Raw genomic sequence first — 19,776 nt, 5'->3', positions numbered from 1 at the left:
ATCACATTATTATATTACTATAATTATTAGTATAATTGTATTGATGTTATAACACAAATATGTTATAAAACATACAGGCATATTATATTATATATATGAAGGGATTTAGTTCAGGGATTTGACTTCACACAAGTCTAAGTGCTGGTCATATAGTCTGTGTAAAGCTATTGTCTTCATGCTTTATCTGATGCTGGAGCTGGCTTTTGCAGAGCAGGCAATTGGGAAGGAAAGGTGAATATAAAGTGGAAGAGAGACTGGAAAAGCTGGAATCCATGTGAATGAGTTGAACCCTTGAGTGTGGACTGAACCCTGGTTTTCACCACCTCTAACTCCATCCTTGTGGATGTCCCGTAGAAGAGAGCGCTCTGTCTTACAGAACTAAAACACATACCTGGGCCAGGCCTTGGAGAAGCTCAGGGAGGGCCCATGGCAAGGTGGAGCAACTGCAGGCTCAGCTGTGCTCCTTTCTAATGAGATGAGGCAGCAGATCAGCAAAAACATGTGTGAGCCACAAAAACATCCAGTGCATGCGTGGTGGCTACTTCATTTTTACCTCCCAAATCTTGCACAGAATGCCTCTTTCACTCTGCCCTAATAGTGAAGACACTGGAAAGGGAATTGTGGGGAAAAAATAGACTAGTCATGTTGACATGTTGTGAAGCCACCACAGTCCCCCCCACCCTTGTCACCTTGGCACACACTTACACTCTTTAGCCACATGTAAAATCCAAACAGTAGAGTCAAACATCCACCTAACATACCACAAGTATCCACAAATATCACAAGCTCATTCTTCTAAGTCATACTCTTTGATATCCAGTACTACTGAAATATAAAGCCTAACTACTTTTAACACACTTCATGACAGATGGTAGGCAAATTGAAGAGAAGATAAAAAAATTTGTTAATATCTATAAACATTATTAATATTAAACAAAGAAAATTCCATCTATTAGAATGGATAAAAATAAAAAGACAATGCCAAATGCTAGTGGCTCTGTGGTACAACTGGAACTCTCAGACACTGGTGGAAATGAAAAATGCTATAATCACTTTGAAAATAATTTGGCAGTTTCATAAAAAAGTTAAACATATACTGATGACATGCTGCAGTCTTTTCATGTATTTACTATGTGTTTACTCAAGAGAAATAAAAATACAGGTCCACACGAAACCTTGCATACCACTGTTTACAGCAACTTAACTTGTAATAGACCCAAACTAGAAACAACCTCAATATCCATCTACAGGTGAACAGATAAGCAAAACTGATACTCATACAATAAAATATGACTCAGCAATAAAAAGGAATATATTGCTGATATAGCAACAACATGGAACAATCTCAAAATTATTATGCTGAGTGAAAGAAGCAGATAGAAACAGTGTGCACTATATGATTCCCTTTACTAAAATTCTAGAACATGCAAACTAATTTATGGTGACAAAAAGCAGGTAAGTGGTTGTCTAGCGCCAGGGACTAAGAGAGGGCTGGGCTGAAAGGGGCATGAGGCAATGTTCTGTGTCTTGATTTTGGCAGTGACTTACCATAAATACATTTCTCAAAACCCATGCGGTTTATTGTAAATAAATTGTACGCCTGATAAAGTTGATTTACAAAAGGAACTAGTACAAGGAACCCATTCCTACATGTTTACCCAAACACTGTGAATTCTTGAAGAAGTCATGTTCAATGTCACTAACTTAGAATTCACTTTGTACCTGAACTTTGGTGATTGTGAAGGGTGCCTGGTAGAACTCAGCTGTTTTGTGCGCCAGAGGGAAAAACATCAACGTGTTAAGTGTATTCTTTTGTCTTTTTATTCACATCATTCAGAAGTGGGCCTTAAACTATTACATTTAGTTGAAGCTTTTTTCATACAGAATTGGTTTTTCTTCCATTTTTCCCATGTATATATTTCATGGGCTCAGATCAGAACGAGCTGTGTACTTGTGTGTGTGTGTGTGTGTGTTCTGTGTAAAGTTTCAGTGTGCTTGTGGGAGAGTAGTGTTTATGTAGTAGAGATAACCTGACATGTGGCTAGCTTAGCTTGTGAAAATCAACCTTCCTGCTGAGAGAGCACAATGTAATTTGTTTTAAACACAGTAAAAGTTAGGGAGAGACCAACACAAACTGGTCAGGTGCCATAGCTTTTCATTTGCAAAGGAACTGGCCTTCCATCTGGGCATTGCTGTGCAGAAACTACTAAACTCAATCCTCTCAGCAAATCAGCACAGGCACCAAGGCCCCGAGGGCCAGTGTTGCAGGAGGAAATGCAGCAGGAGGTGAATGAGTGAGGTGAGTGAGTGGTAACGTGGCTGACAGGAGACAACCCCAGGGTGATTCTCTGACACAAATCAGACTTTCCCTATGGTTTCTGTCCTGGCATCATTTATAGATATAGATCAGTCTTTTTTTTTTTTTTAAGATTTTATTTATTTATTTGACAGAAAGAGACACAGCGAGAGAGGGAACACAAGCAGGGGGAGTGCGAGAGGGAGAAGCTGGCTTCACACCGAGCAGGGAGCCTGTTGCAGGGCTCCATCCCAGGATCCTGGGACCATGACCTGAGCCAAAGGCAGATGTTTAAGGACTGAACCACCCAGGCACCCCATGGTCTTCAAACTGAAACAGAAAGCCAGGGCCAGTCTTGGGTCCCTTATTACTTTTCTATTCCTCACTCTTATCATATTGATGGTAACTTGTTCTGTGTCTGCCTTTATCCACTGGCATTTCATCTCCTTCAGGGCAGGGATGGAGGCTTACTTTTTTTTTTTTTTTTTTTTAAATCACTGTGCACTTTGCCTGTGTGCCTGGCACACAGGAAACCGTCAATAACTCTCTTGAGTGGATGAATGATTAGTGTTGTATATATCCACATGTATGTATATATGCATGTATATTATACATAATATATATCTGATTTACACTCTATTATTAGTCTGTTTTGAATAACTGTTTTTGTGCAACTGCTTTGTGTTTATACAACACATGCTTTTCTTTCACTAAAATGTGGATTTTCCTACTTACTAATAAAGATAATTACTCTTAGAGCATTATTTTTCCAGAGAAAATTAATTGGCTTCCTGTTTCTGTAGCATTTACTTCCATGCTTATTTGAATGAACTTGATCATTTTTACAGATTGTCCCCACTTCCTTCAAATATAGCAGAGCACTTTTTCATCATTGTATTTTCTGATTATTTGAAGTTAGCCTAAAATTAAACTGTCAAGAAATTAAATGACACGACAATCTTAAAGTCATCATTGAACAAAAATGATAGCCTCAAATTCATCTGTCTTTGGTTCCTGACTTGTCAATTGATATTTCAGAATGAATTATTCATTTAATTATCCAAATATAAAGTCCAGTCATGAGAAAATTTTAACGTCAATTGTCATATTTAATTCCCTCTAAAACAAAAGTGAATAATTTTCAGCTTTCTTGAAGTCAAAGGATCTTCCAGAAAAAATTAATAGCTGTCAAAAATGAATGTTTCTTGCAAAACAGCTATTATTTATAACAGTGCCAAAGAGAGTTGTCTCATTTCTTCCTTGAGTTATTTCAAGATACAGGAATGATAGATAACAGATGAAATGACAAAGAATACAGTTAAAATCCTAACCTGTTCCAAGTGGCAAATTCCAACAAAAAGCATCATTTTTTTTATCTGCATCTAAAAAGCCCTTATTTTACCTCAAATTACTTTAGTGATTTCTTCATCTGACTGAAATTAAATGAAAGATATTGCCTCACAAAATTATTTTGAAATCTTAGATTAGACTCTCTGACATTGTTCTCTTTATATAAAATACTTGTGATAATTTATCTGGGGACTGAAAACTCTTTGAAAGAAAACCAAAACATTACTTAGCCACACTATATGCAATTAAAGCAATATAATGTAAGTAATCAATATAAGTCATCAATTAGGACTAACACAGGTTTTTCTCAATTGCATTAACACCTTTTATACCTGTCCCGATAGGCCTGTTTTGGACACTCATAGCCAATCCGCTATTTGACGTACATATTTTAGGGTCTTACAAGTATATTAGACTCAATGGATCTTTTAAATTTCTCTATCACCCTGTCTGTTCCTTTCAAGTTGGCCACCTTCCTACTAGCAAATGGCAACACCATGTATCAAGTTTTTCCAGCCAGAAACCTGGGAAACATTTCTGATTCCTCTTTCCCTCTTCCTTGCCACACCTCTGCCACAACAAAGAGGTAAAAAATGTCTCACAGGGCCACTTCTCTTGGTTCATGGCCACTTCCCAATCCAGTGCTCCTGGTGACTCACCTGGGTGATAAATCCTGAATTTTACTTCTTCTACAAGCCATCTTTACACAGCTTTTTTACTTAAAAAAGTAAATCATGCCATATTGTTCCTCCATTTAAAACCTCTGAGTGGATTTCCGTTGCTCTCGAAAGAATTGCGAACATTTTATGAATCTATAATGTCTTGCATGATTTAGCTTTTATTTGCCCATTCCTTATCTCTCATCCCCTTTAGGCCCTTGTTCACACTGCCCTCTAATCAGCTGCTCAAACACAGCTGTTTTCACCTGTGAGGCCTTTGCATTCATTCTTTCTTTTGCCCCAGATACTCTTCCTGGACTCTTTACAACTAGGTCTTCTTCTTACTTGTATGTCAGATTTAACCAGAAGTAAGATGAACAATTGAACAGGAAGATAGGCAAAGGACTATGTGCCAGCCACTCTGCTAGAACTCAGGAGATGTCTCAGTCTACCTGTATCTATATTTATCATCTGTATGTGCATCTGTATCATCTGTAGCTGTGTATCACCATAGTTTACAACTCCATACTCTATTAAATAATGGAGGAATAAAGATTGGTATACCCACTGTCAATATACATTTTAGACTACATTTGAAGCATAAATCTTTTCATAAGTTTGATTGAAACAAAATAGTCCCTTAACTAGGAAAATGTGAATGACCTAGAGCAAAGAAATTTTGTTGCAGAAAGTACAAGACATCGCCTCTGGATAATTTGAAAGTCCAAGGTAGACTAACCATCATGGATGGATTTTACTCATTCCTTCAACAGATACTGCATTTATGCATTTATAATATATAATGCTATGCATATGTTTAGTTTTATTTATTTATTTATTTATTTATTTATTTTTAAAGACTTTACTTATTTGTTTGACAGAGAGAGAGAGAGAGAGAACAAGCAGGCAGAGTGGCAGGCAGAGGGAGAGAGAGAAGCATGCTCCCCACCGAGCAAGAAGCCCAAAGCAGGACTCGATCCCAGGACCTCAGGATCATGACTTGACCCAAAGGCAGCTGCCCCACCGACTGAGCCACCCAGGCATTCCAGTATAATTTGTTTACGAAAAATTCTCAAGAACCTGGGCATGCTGTTAGTTTGATACTTAGGTTTTTGAGGATTTTTTCAATAAAAATATCTGTGAGGGACACCTGGATGGCTCAGTCAGCTAGGCATCTGCCTGTGGCTCAAGTCATGATCCTGGGGGCCTGGGATCTAGCCCAGAGTCAGGCTCCCTGCTCTGTGGGGAGCCTGCTTCTCCCCCCTCTCGCTGCCATTCCCCCTGCTTATGCGCTCTTTCTCTTAAATAAATAAAATCTTAAAATAAAGATAAAAATCTGTGAATAAATATTTAATTTCATTTGTACAAAATAAGTGATAGGTATCTTAAAATAAAATGCTGGATGTTATGCAATTAGTACATGGAATGAAAGTAGAAGTTGATTTTGAAAGTTAAGTTTATGGTTTAAAATAATCTGTGTAAACTATATATCTACATGTAATGAATTTTAAACACTTAATGATCACTTTTAGATAAATTTTATAAATTGTTCTTGTATATTATTAAATTAATTTAATAAACATTTGTCAGGTGTGTATAAATTGCTTCAGGAAAACTAAATTTGATGTATTTCTGTAAATGGTTTCCAAATAAGATTTTGGAACACTGTGTTTATCAAATTATATTCATTACTCTTAGAGGAAAAAGATTATTTTCCTGATGTGAATTTCCAAATAATAATTAGAAGAGATTTTATTATGAACTTAATACATGGTAAATTATACATCATTACAGAGCCAAAATTAAGAACAAGTTCAGAGAAATCTTTTCTCCCCAGGAATATAGGCTGCCATCCTATTGGGAATGGTGGAATAAAGATATCTCTATATCACTTAATCATGAAAACAAACCCAGGGATTCTCCAGTCATTACCAAGTGCAGAAGTAAAGCATAAAGGCATGGCAAGAGGCAGAGCCCTTTGAAGTAGGTGGTTACACTGTGCTGTGAAACAAATCACGCCTTGTTTGTAACATGGAGATGAGATGGAGATGAGAGAGTTTTCTATGGTTATTGGAACATTCTTTTTTTTTTTTAAGATTTTATTTATTTATTTGACAGACAGAGATCATAAGTAGGCAGAGAGGCAGGCAGAGAGAGGGGGGAAGCAGACTCCCTGTTGAGCAGAGAGACCGATGCGGGGCTCCATCTCAGGACCCTGAGATCATGACCTGAGCCAAAGGCAGAGGCCTAGCACTGAGCCACCCAGGTGCCCCTGGAGCATTCTTAATCTGGCAAAAGATTCAGGTCTAAAAAGGTAGATGGATACACATGCTGGTTTTTCCCCCCCAAAAGTAGTAGCCTTTGAATATGAGAAATGAATGCAAAATATTTTAATGCCAAATAATCTAGTAGCTTCAGAACTTGTCAACTAACAAAAGGCTCTGTTTCCACTTACACATATGTGAATGCTGGCATACTCTAAAAATTCAGGAAAACTAATTTCGCAAGGAAATGATCAACAGGTAAGTATCAAGGTCAAATCCTATACAAAATTATTAGAGAAAATAAGAGAATAAAGAGCAGAATAATTCCTTACAAGCCAGAAAGTCAAACCTACAAAACTATTCAAAGCTGAAATCTACTGTGTCAAAATGAGCTATGAATGCCAAAACGAGTGCTCTGTTTTCATGTGAGGGTTAGGGAATCATTACTAACCCACCTCTTATTCAACCAATTTCATGTATTTGAGGCTGAATCTTGGAATACCCTGGCCCTAGTACCAACTTTAGTATTTCTCAATATGCTCAGATAGTAACAGAAATACCATTCAAGTGAAACACCTTTAAGAAAAAGATTATTTCTTGACTTAGATAACTTAAAAGAAAGTGAGAAATCTGATAGCTTTACACATGGTTTGAACCAGAAGTTCAAATCATGATGTCTTGTCAAGGCAGCAGTTTTTCTATCTTTTGTTCTTACATCTGCCATGTTAGTTGCTCCTTGAGGCCAGCTCCTTCCATGCCATTAATAACTACAGTATTAGTATTTCCCCATCAGTGAAAGCCCAGATAATCGGACGCATCTCTTTCTTAATGGCTCCAGGCAAGAGTCTGGTGACTCTGGAAAGCCTAACCTGGATCACATAACTACCCTTGATTCAATTACTAGTGACCCAATTACTATGTATTATCTGATTCAATTACTACTGGCCAAGCCTAGATACCCAGCCAAAGGTGGACCTGGGATATGGTGTTGTCAGTTTCAACAGGATTACACAGACCAGGAATAGAGATGAGTTGGCTTTTAAAGAAGACTGAGAAATTTTATTCTCAGAATAAGGAAGAAAAAATGGTGAAGAAAGGAAAAAAACAAAGAATTTCCTCTATAAGACACCATGATGAAAGGAACATAAGCACATTTTTTGCAAATTTTTACAATTTTACAAATTTTCATAAGGTTATTGTTTTGTAGTTTGGAGAACCCAAGTGGGATTTTTCTTCTATAAAGATGGTTAACAACAACAATAAAACGGTGATGAAGAGAAACATATGACAAGGTGTCAGTCTCCATACCAGCTGGTCCTATTTTATCAATATTATTTTTCTTAATTTAGAGCCTTTAAATTCAAATTCTTAATTTATCTGTTTATATGTTTCCAATACAACATGAAACATACATCAGGCAGTCATGTGATAAACAATCTAGTTAGATACATGCAATGGATTACTATATTAACAAAATTATTGCTTTTTTTTTAAGCTGGAGCTCACTTATGAGTATTTATTAATTAATCCAAATTTCCAGTCAATTGCCACATTCTCACTTAGCTTCCTGCTCTATGTATGTCATTCCACACTTCGATTAAGGATGACTTCTAGGCATTTCAGGAAACTTGTGGTGGAGTAGAAGAGGCAAACTAGGAACTCATCTTAGAAACTTCTTTTTCTCTTCCATGATCCTTGTAAGAGCATGCAGTTTATCTTTTAGGCATTTTAATTACAATGGCCAAGTTTCCTAGTCTAATAATTTAATTCCCAGGTACCTTTCTCCTGCAACAGATCTATTTAAAAACAAACTGCAAAGAAGGAGAATATTTCAAGTTTTGGAAGACAATTATGTTAGGACTTTATCTTTCTTGAAATGCATAACCTGGAATTTAATCCATGTCTGAATTATGGTTAGACCCTAAGACTCCAAGGAGTATTTTGGGTTGGAAAATTATAATAATTTTTGGGCATTCCTAGAATAACTCACTCTTGTTGATAGTTTGACATTAGAATTAAAAAATACTCTGGGGGGGCGCCTGGGTGGCTCAGTGGGTTAAAGCCTCTGCCTTCGGCTCAGGTCATGATCCCAGAGTCCTGGGATGGAGTCCCGCATCGGGCTCTCTGCTCAGCAGGGAACCTCCTTCCCTCTCTCTCTCTGCCTGCTTCTCTGCCTACTTGTGATCTGTCTCTCTGTAAAATAAATAAATAAAAATCTTTAAAAAAAAAAACAAAATAAAAATAAAAAATACTCTGGGGTAAAACTGTTGTACATTCTCTGGATATCCACAGAAAATCATGGAGTCTTTTTTTTTTAACCGAAAGTCTTTTTATTTTCATTATACTGGAGTGCTTCTTTAGTAAGACTCTGGATATAACCTTGATTTCCTAAAAGTATGTTCTTTTTAAATTTCCCACTTCTTTTTATTTTTTAATTTTATTTTTTTCAGTATTCCAAAATTCATTGTTTATGCACCACACCTAGTGCTCCATGCAATATGTGCCCTCCATAATACCCACCACCAGGCTCACCCAACCCCCCACCCCCATCCCCTCTAAAACTCTCAGTTTGTTTCTCAGAGTTCAGTCTCTCATGGTTTGTCTCCTCCTCCAATTTCACCCAACTCCCTTCTCCTCTCCATCTCCCAATGTCCTCCATGTTATTCCTTATGCTCCACAAGTAAGTGAAACCACATAATTGACTATCTCTGCTTGACTTATTTCACTCAGCATAATCTCTTCCAGTCCCGACCATGCTGATAACAAAAGTTGGGTATTCATCCTTTCTGATCAGGCATAATGGAGTCATTTAAAGATAACATTATGAAGTTATTGAAACCTACATGGATTGTTAAAATATCTTTGCCCTATAAGTTAATAGGTGGGGTCCAGGGTCAGAGTTAAGAAGCCAGGCTTAGTAGGTTCATATTTACCATTTTAGTTGACTATAGTTTGATGTTCAGTTCTCCAGTGTGCATACAGGGTTAAAAATATTTACTGTTTATAACTCTTTCCCAGTGAGAATAAAGGAGATACTTTTTGATACAGCAATATATGCTATATACAAAAGCTCCAAAGAGGAGAAATCATGTAACCCAAAGTCAACCCAGTAGCCCATGACTTCTGAGATTTACTTTTACTCAAAGATTTACTTCATGATCTATGAAGATTCCAGGACAGATATTTTTATATTTCTTTCTTCTTCTTCTTTTTAAAATTCCTATAAAAGATACCTTACTCAAATAAAGCATGTCCCCTTTAATTTCCCGAAGATAGTTAAATTTAAGTCATTCTTTACCTACTAGAACAGGTTACTGTACACCTTGAGTTAATGATTTCATATCTGTCCTAGTGGTTACTGCTCACATAATCAGTATTTGTCTATCCCAAAGAAGGAAAGAACTCTTTCTTCTCATTCCTTAACCATTCATCAAAAACACTAGTTAGAAGAGTGATATCCTGGATTGAAAAGGCCAGCTCTTTCTTCGTCTCCCTGTTCCTCTACTACAATTATATTCAACTCCACCATTTTTGATAAGCACAATTTGATGATAATGATGATTGTGATCATAATTTTCCTCCAGAACTTATGTATTTAATGGTCTAGAAAACATCAACTAAACTGAAAGTTAGGGATTCTGAGTTTTCACCAACCTCACTGCATTTTTTTGCTGTGAAGAGGACTGAGTTTCAGTGCTGAGACAGCTATTCCAGGAAATAACAGATCAGAATGCTCAGTCATGGCTATTGATATGTGACATTCTCAAAATATTCTTAAAGGTAAGGACTATTTGAAAAACATAATCTACAAGCTTAATTTACTGTACATATCTAGGACCATGTACCTCACAATATGAAAACACACACTTCTCAAGAACATATAAACATATAATAAAATGACAATATAACAAGTTCACAAAGCAAATCACAACAGATTTTTTTTAAAAAAGTCAGTTCCATACATTGTGTTCTTTTAACTACAGAGGAATTTAAATTATTAATCAAGAACCAAAGAATAAGTAGGAAACTCCATACATTTTGAAATTAAAAATGATACATTTGTATAATTGTGATTGAAAGAAGAAAATGTAATTGAAATTTAAACTATGTAGAACTGAACCATAAAGGTAATATTTCACAAAAATGTGGAATGTGCAAATATATAATAAAAGGGAAATTTATAGGCTTAAATTTTATATAAAAAGAAGAAAAAGAAAAAAGAAAGCTCACAGAACCTAATAGATACAAAGAAAGTGGAAGGAACAAATGAATATTTAATAGTGAGAAACAATAAGGCCATAAGTTGGTACTTTGAAAGTGCAAATATACAAATATACAAATACCAACATTGAAAATATTGATGTTAATCAGGAAAATAAGAATAAAGAAGGCATAAATTAACATGAGGAAAAAATACTTAGCCAAAGTGAAAAGCAATGCTAATAGTATAGCTCTGCCAATAAATTTGAAACTTAGTTTCTCAACCTTAGCCCTGTTGACATTTGAGTTGAATAATTCTTTGGGGGGTGGGGGTCTGTGTGTGTGAGAGAGAGAGAGAGAGGGGGAGTATAGGGGGTGCGGCTGTGTGCATTGTAAGGTATTTAGCAGCATCCCTGGCCTCTTCCTACTAGTCGCCAGTGGCACCTCATCCCACCCACCGTTATGACAGCCAAAATTTTTTACAGATATTGTTAATGTTCCCTGAGGGCAATCACTCCTAGTTGAGAACCACTGACTTAGACAAAATGGACAAATTCTTACCAAAATAAAAGTAATCAAACTCTGTTAAGAAGAAATAGAAAATCTGAACACCACACTCAATTAACCATGAAAGAGTTTGAATCAGTGGTTAGAAATCTTCCTAAGAAGAAAACATCAGAGCTGGGGCTTCATTTTCAAGGAATATACACATCTTCCCAGACTACAGATAATGAAGGACTATTTCCCTGTTTTTTTCCATGAAGTTAGTATAACCTCAAGAAGAACAGCATGGGCAGGCAGGAAAAAGAAACAAACAAACAAAAAATATATATACACATATATATAGTATACATACTATATATACAGTATATAGTATATTATATATACTATATTATATAATATATGTTATTATTTATACTATTATCTTATATACATAAAAGAATGAATAAATGGCATTTACAGATCATCCAGCTATCTACTAGAACCTTAGAATAATCTGTAAATAAATTATTAGAAATAATAAGTTAATTCTGTCTATTAAATAAAATTATGTAAATCACTTGCATTCATATACAGTAAAAACAAACTAGGAATGTGATATACTAGAAGAAATAACATTTACAATAACAGCAAAAAAAAAAAGGTTACAACTGAAAAAATGTAACTAAAATTGCATTAAGACCTATATGGGGAAAATGATAAACTTTATTAGAAGATACTAACAATGACATAATGAAAGAGATGCTCCATGGTGCTACTATGGAGACTGAGTATGATTAAGACATTGAATCTTCCCACATTTTTCTACATATTAAAGACATTTCTGTCACAATTTCAACAGGTCTTAATTCTAAAATTTATAAGAAAGAACAATTGCCCAAGTAGAGCCAAGATGCATTTGCTAAAGAATATGGGGGAATTTCCCTATCAGTTAACAAAAATTGTTGGAGAGTTACATTAGGGCAACCAACAGATTGAAAATGTTACAGAATCAAGGGCCTACAGTAATACCTATGGATATAGGGGAACTTGATCTGCCAAAGGTGGGTGGCATTGCTAATTCATATGGAAAAAAAATGAAATTGGTTTGATGGCTCACACCATACACAGAAAATTTCTGATGTCTTAATCACCTCATGTACGAAGGAGATTTTAAAATTTTTTAGAAATTAAAGACATCTTTATGGCATCAGTAGGAAAGATTTTTAAGTTAAGACAAAAATTTGCTAACCATAAAAGAAAAGATTGACAATCTAATTACATTATAATTACTGGCTTTGTTCATCAACAAAACAAAACAAACACACAAAAAAATCCCCATCAAGATTGACAAGTTACACATGTTGGAAGATATTTTCAACATGCAAACAGCAAAGAATCACTATTCAGAATATATGAAAAACATACACAAATCAATAATTTAGAGGACCAATAGTTTTACAGAAGAAAAAAAGGGGGGGAAATAAACAAATAGGCATTTTATCAAAAAGGAAATATGAGTGGCTAAAATATATGAAAATATGCCTAGCCTCATTAGGAATTAGGAAAATAAAATTTAAACCTTAGTGAGATACTTTTTCACATTCAATTGCTTAAAATTAAAGTTTTTGGTAAATCGTGAGTTGTTAATGACCTATAACAATAGGAAGTTTTATGTACTATCAGTGGGAGTGCAAATTGGTATAACACTTTGGAAAACAATATGGCACCATCTTGTAAAGATGGTTTTTAAAGTATTCTAGTTTATAAACTGAGGGTTGGATTCACTGATATTGGTGGTATTGTTTATCCCATATTCGTGAATATGTTAGAAATAGTTTTATATATATCATGTATTATTTTGTAATTCTTAAATAAATTATGAGCTTGTGAGCCCAAAATGGGTCCCTTTTTCAAAGCAAACGCACTGCGGTTGACTGAGTATTGCTTATGTCATGAAAACTCCAGCTTGAAACGAATCTGGGAGGAAGGGAAGAGAAGAAATGAGAGACATCCAAAGAAAGTTTAGGGACCTGATTTAGCTCTTTACAACCAGAAAGCCTATCCCAATAGTTTGAATGGTTAGTATCCTGGTAAGTGCATCACACAAATAGGAGCCTGAAGATCTGTTAAGTGATTCTTCCATTATTTATGGCCAACTCCCCCAGTAGGTCTCAGGCAGATAAATGAGATCTTCTCTGAAGAATAAGCAAATTCCACTTCTATAACACACTGATTGAAAAGAAAATGAAATCAGCAGAGTTGTACGGTTGAGCAAGATTCTCAGCCTCTCTGTGAAAATGGAACTGGGGATATTTCATTACACCCACCATTGAAATTGAAAATGCCTTTGGTCCCAGAGATCAAAGTTCCCTAACCTGAATGAACAATGGTAACAGTGCACAGTGTGTGTGAGTGGGTAAGTGGGTGTGGGGCAGGGAGTATTTTCTAAGCTTAAAACAGTGTGATAAATAAGTCAATTGGTGGCATATTGGTCCCTTGTCCTAGCATTTCTTTCCTAAGATTTCTCATTTGTAGAATATTTGCTATTTTTTATTTGATTCTCGGACATATAAAGACCATTCCACATGCCTGTTAACCATTTTCTCTGACTTCATTCCCTGGTTAAAGAAAAAAGGCTTTGGATTTTGATTTTGTTTCTTCCCGATTGCGTGATCTTTGGGGGACGTTTGTGCCTCAGAAATAGAAAAGTGAGAATAATACCCAAGTCATCGGATTTTGTGAAGATTAAGTAAATTACCACATCAAGAGTACTTGGTGCAGTGTTTAGCACTCAGTAAATGCATGTTCACCGCCTCTTGTCTTCTAAGATTTCAAGTCCGGCGCAGAGTCGATCATAGCTCGAGAGAAGTGCAAAGCCTGGCTGTGATCACACGTAACAAGAGCCTTCCTTTTGCACGCTGAGCTAAAGACAGCCAGGGCAGCAGAGACCCGCTGCAAACAGCTTGGGCGGGGGGAGGGGAAGGCCGACAGAACGGGAAGCCATTGTACCTGCCTCTGCTACATGGAAAAGGCTTCCGGTGTCTCAGGGCAGGTAATAAAGCACTTGTATTTACTCACCTGCATGTGACCTGAGAATTCTGCGTGAGCAGCAGGTGATTAAAACATCTGAAATATAACCCTCTTCTGTTCTGTCCTTTTACTGAGACAACATTTCAGTTCATTTCTCCAGCGTCTCTAACAGCTAGCTATCTATCTGACTGATAGCTTTACTCTGAGCACTGAATTCAATTTTTTATTCCCCTTGTGAAATACTCCCACTTTCTTACTTGTCACATATATAATTAATTTCAGCTGTCTTGTAAGATTTGACAATGACTGTATTTCTACCTACTTGTTTATTCTGTACAACTCAGGTTGAATTCCTCTAAAAGTAGGCAAGGAAGAAGTTTCTTTTTTCTTTAAAAAGCCAAAAAGTTGTGGTTCATTTAGTCATCTGTACCTTTTGAGAAAATTATTCCTAGAAAAAATTAAAGAAGGGTCTTCACTGTCCCAGTTTTCCAAAGTACTTGGGAAACAGACATTTGTCAGTGTTTTAGGATTCTAGAGTTTATATGTGGAAATACACTTTCAAAATAAGCATTTTTCCCAGAGGAAATGTGATGCCATGATTTCCCAAATAAGCTGATTTCCCTCTAATGTGCCTCAAATGGAGAAAAAATGCTTAGAATAATAAAAAGAGAAAATTTGAATGGATTGAACCCAGGGAGGAGATAATTTCATCCATCCTTTTACATGCAGACAAGTATCATTATTTTAACTGATAGTGGAGAGCAAAAAGCAAGAAATAATCATGCAGAAATCCCATTCCCAAGCTCCCAGGTAAGGCGACATTTTTTCAAAATGGTTAAAGACACGAACACTTGAAAATATATTTTCCATGTCTGTGATTTTGTCCCCTTTTTGTAAGTATAGTCTGAAGATATTATCGGATCATTGTTTCAGAAGTTCCCTAGAGAAACCTCATAGAACTTAGCACTGAATAAAACATGATTTAAAAATATTTTTATCTAAGGGATAATAAAAAGACTTTTCTGTGAAAATCTGAAACATAGTAATCTGAGACAATGTAGGTGCCATTATGTTATAAGATGTGAGGAGCTGTGTTTGGTGGTATTATTTTTTAGTTCTGTTGATCAGGACTTTAGCCTTTAGATAACATCTCTATTTGAACACAGCTTCAAAGTAATTTACCATTGAAGATGGCAAAAGTCCATTACTTTCATTTCCATTAAACACAGAAGACTTGTTATGATTATTTTTTGGCAAAGCAAAAATAACATGTAAATCTCTTTTAAATGCAAGGGGTACGGGACTGTTATTGCCAGCACATTAGTTGGAGGAGGCCGTCTGGCCAGTGTTGGTTTCCAGCCCCTGTGGCTTGATCTGCAGAGTGATGACAAGATTACACCCACTCGCACATGGGTTGTGAACCACTAGAGTGTCCCACATAACTATTCTTCGTGTGGTGTTCTTGTTTATTTAAAAACCAGGCAACCCATACTGTCTGCTTGTAGATGTCAATAATCTTTCTTTTTCTTTTTTTACTAAAATAAATTGAAATTCAAGAAATCAAATTATGTGATCCAGAGAACTGTGGGAAGTCCTGGTGGCTGCTGGATGGGAGGTACAGAAATTTCATTCAGCTGGATATGGAAGCTTGTCAACAGAATAGGCGAGATTTATGTCTTTAGTTTAGGCTTGTCACTAAGGACTATTTTGTAATCTTAATAGTGTTAAAATTTCTGTAAAGATTTAATAATAAACTTGATTAAAATTTGATTTATACTGCCTAACATGCAAAATGTTGGTAATTTAACCTATAATTTATACTTAATGAATTTTCAGAATTATGGCCACTTAGAAAATTGCTAATATTAAAGTCCCACACATAGAAAGTAATTTTAAACATAATTGTATTAAAGAGGTTTCTGTTGTCTACTTTTAGTAAATATTTCCACTTAGATATCATTAGTTATTAATATTTTGTTACTTGCAGTATATATTATTGGTTGATTTTTATAAGTTTCATGTCCCATAAAAATGTTTATGAATTTGGGGGGAAAAATGACATTTCGTCATCTTGGCATATCCTATGTAGAAATTATCTGATACCTAAGAACCGAGTCACTTTTGTTTGTCAAACGTGTCACTTATTTTGTTCAAAATTGTTTACATTCTTAAAATATAATTTTTATCTTAAGCACCTATTTCTATTCTTGGATAGTAATAACCACTTTGGGGATATAAATGTTTCTGGTGACTCCCTGTTGTATTCCCTCTGTCCATGTGGAACTGGTCAGAATATTCAGGAAGGACCAAGAAAGAACAGACGGACCATAGGCTGCAGGCTGCCGCCATTGTTCTCACCTGAGATTGTCCATAAAGTCTTGGTGTCCCAGAAGCCCCTAGCACAGATGCAACTTGATCTGTTTAAACATGCATAGAAATTTTCTCCTCCTGGTGTTATCTCTGAGACACACACCTCTTTTCAGGCGTTGTCCCAAAAGGGTTGGCTAGACTATTAATATTCCACCTCCAATTGACTATCTACCTCATTTACATGTAATCTTTTTCTTTTTAATAGTTTTAACATATGAAAAACCATGTTATTAAGGCAACCAAGAAAGTCTGGGCATGTATAGCTTACTTTTACCTGGACCTCCTGCTTTAGTGAGTGAAACTCCAAATGTTTTATTTCTACTGTCTATTTAGATCAGCGTCCTTCCCCCTCCTCCTGAATAGGTTCCCCCCTTGAAATCTCTCTTGAAGCCACGGGTGTTTCTCTGTAGTTAGAGGACCATTTCCAAGTGACTCATGGTACCACACACTCTATTTTAAGGAAGGGTGGGCTGGGCCATGTCGGGGTAGGGACTGGGGCAGGCTGCTGGAAGGAAGAAAAGAGCTCCAGTTGCTAAGCAACCATGAGCACGCTTGGAGTTCTCAGATGCCATCCCGCGTGACATGTGACCAGAGACTAGGAGTGTAGTCAAGCATAATGACAATGATTTATTAGCTTAAAAAGCAAAACAACACTGTAATGTTTCTGGTAAGAAATAGCATGTTCTTTCCTCTATTCTTTTCTCTGAAACCCACAGTTATGAACAAAGAGAACAGGAACTACAAAACTTATATCTTCAATGAAATCAGGAATTGGCTACAACTCCAAAGGACGGCTTTTGAAGAATATGGCCAAATCTGGAAGAGCCTTGGCCCAAATGGAGAGCGAACACCCAGAGCCAGTGCCTGCGGTTCCAGATTTTAACAAGACTGCCATTGCTACTATTTGAAGAAGGCAGACAGGCCAAGGGGAAAATCTAGGAACCCCCTCAGATGGTGGGAGCAGGGGAGACAGAGTTCCACACTACTTGGAAAAGCCAAGAAGGAAGTCCAGAAGGAGGAATGACTTATTTTCATAACTTTTTGCCAACTAGTCTCCTTATAATGAGAAATAATTTGGGGATAAGTAATACAGAGGAAGGAAAAACAAAACAAAACAAAACACCAAACCACTGAAGTTTGCTATGTATATAGATCTCTCTATACATCCTGGGAGCCACAGAGATTTCTCTGAGTGATAGGCTCAGTCTACAGTGGGCAACAAAACGGTCTTGAAGACAGACATACTAAGTCAGAGGATATAGCAGATATGTGCTGAGGCACACAAAAAATGGAACACTTTCAGATCCTTTGCTCACCCCCATCTCCCCTCCGTTTAGACCCCCCACACTAACCTCAAGGGACTAACTGGTCTAGATGGAATCCTCTTAGTTAAAAAATGAGAAGTAAGGGGTGCCTGGGTGTCTCAGTCAGTTAAGCATCTGCCTTCAGTTTAGGTCATGATCCTGGAGTCCTGGGATCCAGTCCCACATCGGGCTCCCTGCTTAATGAGGAGTCTGCTTCTCCCTCTGCGCCTCACCCCACTCGTGCTCAATTTCTCTCTCTCTTTCAAATAAATAAGTAAAATCTTAAAAAAAAAAAAGAGAAGTAAGTGAAAGGTCCCCCAATAATGGGTCCGGGATTAAAGGAGCGAGACTGATACAAAGCGAAGGTCAAGCAAACTTTATTTCACGCCAAGCATCGAGAATCAAACCGACTGGTCAGGGCCATCTCTTACAAAGAGGCGACCTCTCTCTGCCTTACAGACTAGCTTTTATAGAGCAAAGGCCATGTGGTTGGGCCTGGCCACACACAGGTGGCCAATGAGAAAGCTGCACAGTCATGCTAGGTCACACACAGGTGGTCAATTGAATTACAATTTACCCTAGTAGATATTTGAACTAGCCTATCACCTTGGTCAGAATTGGCACCCAAAAGGCGCCCAAAGGGCGGGGCCCATACTCCTTGGTAGCTAGGGTGACAGTATGCACCCCCACTGATTGGATACCTCCACCTGGCCTGACCCACCCTTGTATTTGGGCTTTGTTACCTGGGACTGGTTTCCCGGACTTGCTTTTACGTTCCCTGAGGGGGAGCAGGGTCAGTTTAAGTTTTACTGCATAAACAACAAAATCACTGTTTAACCGGATGGAATCGCTCTGGCTAAATAGGCCCTTACAGTAAGTACAAAGGGTCCACATGGAAGCTCTTCATGGATATTATCCGAGAAACATAATTAGGAAGGAGTGTAATAAACAAAAAGTAGACAAATGATGCATATTAAAAGAATTACTCCAAGAAACAGAAAAACACAAATTCACAAAAAAGTCTTTCTCTACACTTGCAAGAAATCTTCAAGAAATAATCATTATAAAAACAGTCTGTTAACATTAAAATATGAGGTGAAACAAAACAAGAAAAGCCCATGTAAGGAGTTGAAAAGCAAGCTGGCAGCCCTTCAGGGAAGAACTGAAATTTCACAATAAAACTACCACAGAAATAAAAGCTACAATCAAAGCGAGAGAGGAGAGAAAATAGGGCATTGCTGAAAGCAGAAGGACACACTTGGAAATAGGGTAGTTGGGAGTAAGTAAATGTTAAGATTAACAAATCATCATGGAGAGATTAAAGAAAACTACCTAAAGTTATTTTCTAATTACTAAAAAGAGAAAGAATTCATATGGTGTCACTTTTTAAAAAGACAAACTCATACAAATAGCACCAGAGTATTTATAAGCCTTCCAAACTGCCATCGTGAAAAACTCTACACAGAAATGCACAAAATAAAATTCACCAAAGATATGCAAATGTGGTAGGGAAAAGGGAATAATAAAATCAAGAATTTAGGGGCGCCTGGGTGGCTCAGTGGGTTAAAGCCTCTGCCTTCGGCTCGGGTCCTGATCTCAAGGTCCTGGAATCGAGCCCCGCGTCAGGCTCTCTGCTCAGCGGGAAGCCTGCTTCCTCCTCTCTCTCTCTCTCTCTCTCTCTGCCTACTTGTGATCTCTGTCTGTCAAATAAATAGATAAAATCTTAAAAAAAAATAAAAAAAATAAAATCAAGAATTTATATCACGAAACAAATTCACAGAGTTGGGACAAAATTATTTTACTATGACTGTAAATCAAAC

This window comes from Martes martes (genome assembly GCF_963455335.1).
Source record: "Martes martes genome assembly, chromosome: 4".
NCBI lineage: Eukaryota > Metazoa > Chordata > Mammalia > Carnivora > Mustelidae > Martes > Martes martes.
The sequence above is the reverse complement of the archived record's forward strand: the minus strand, read 5'-3'. Positions refer to the sequence as shown.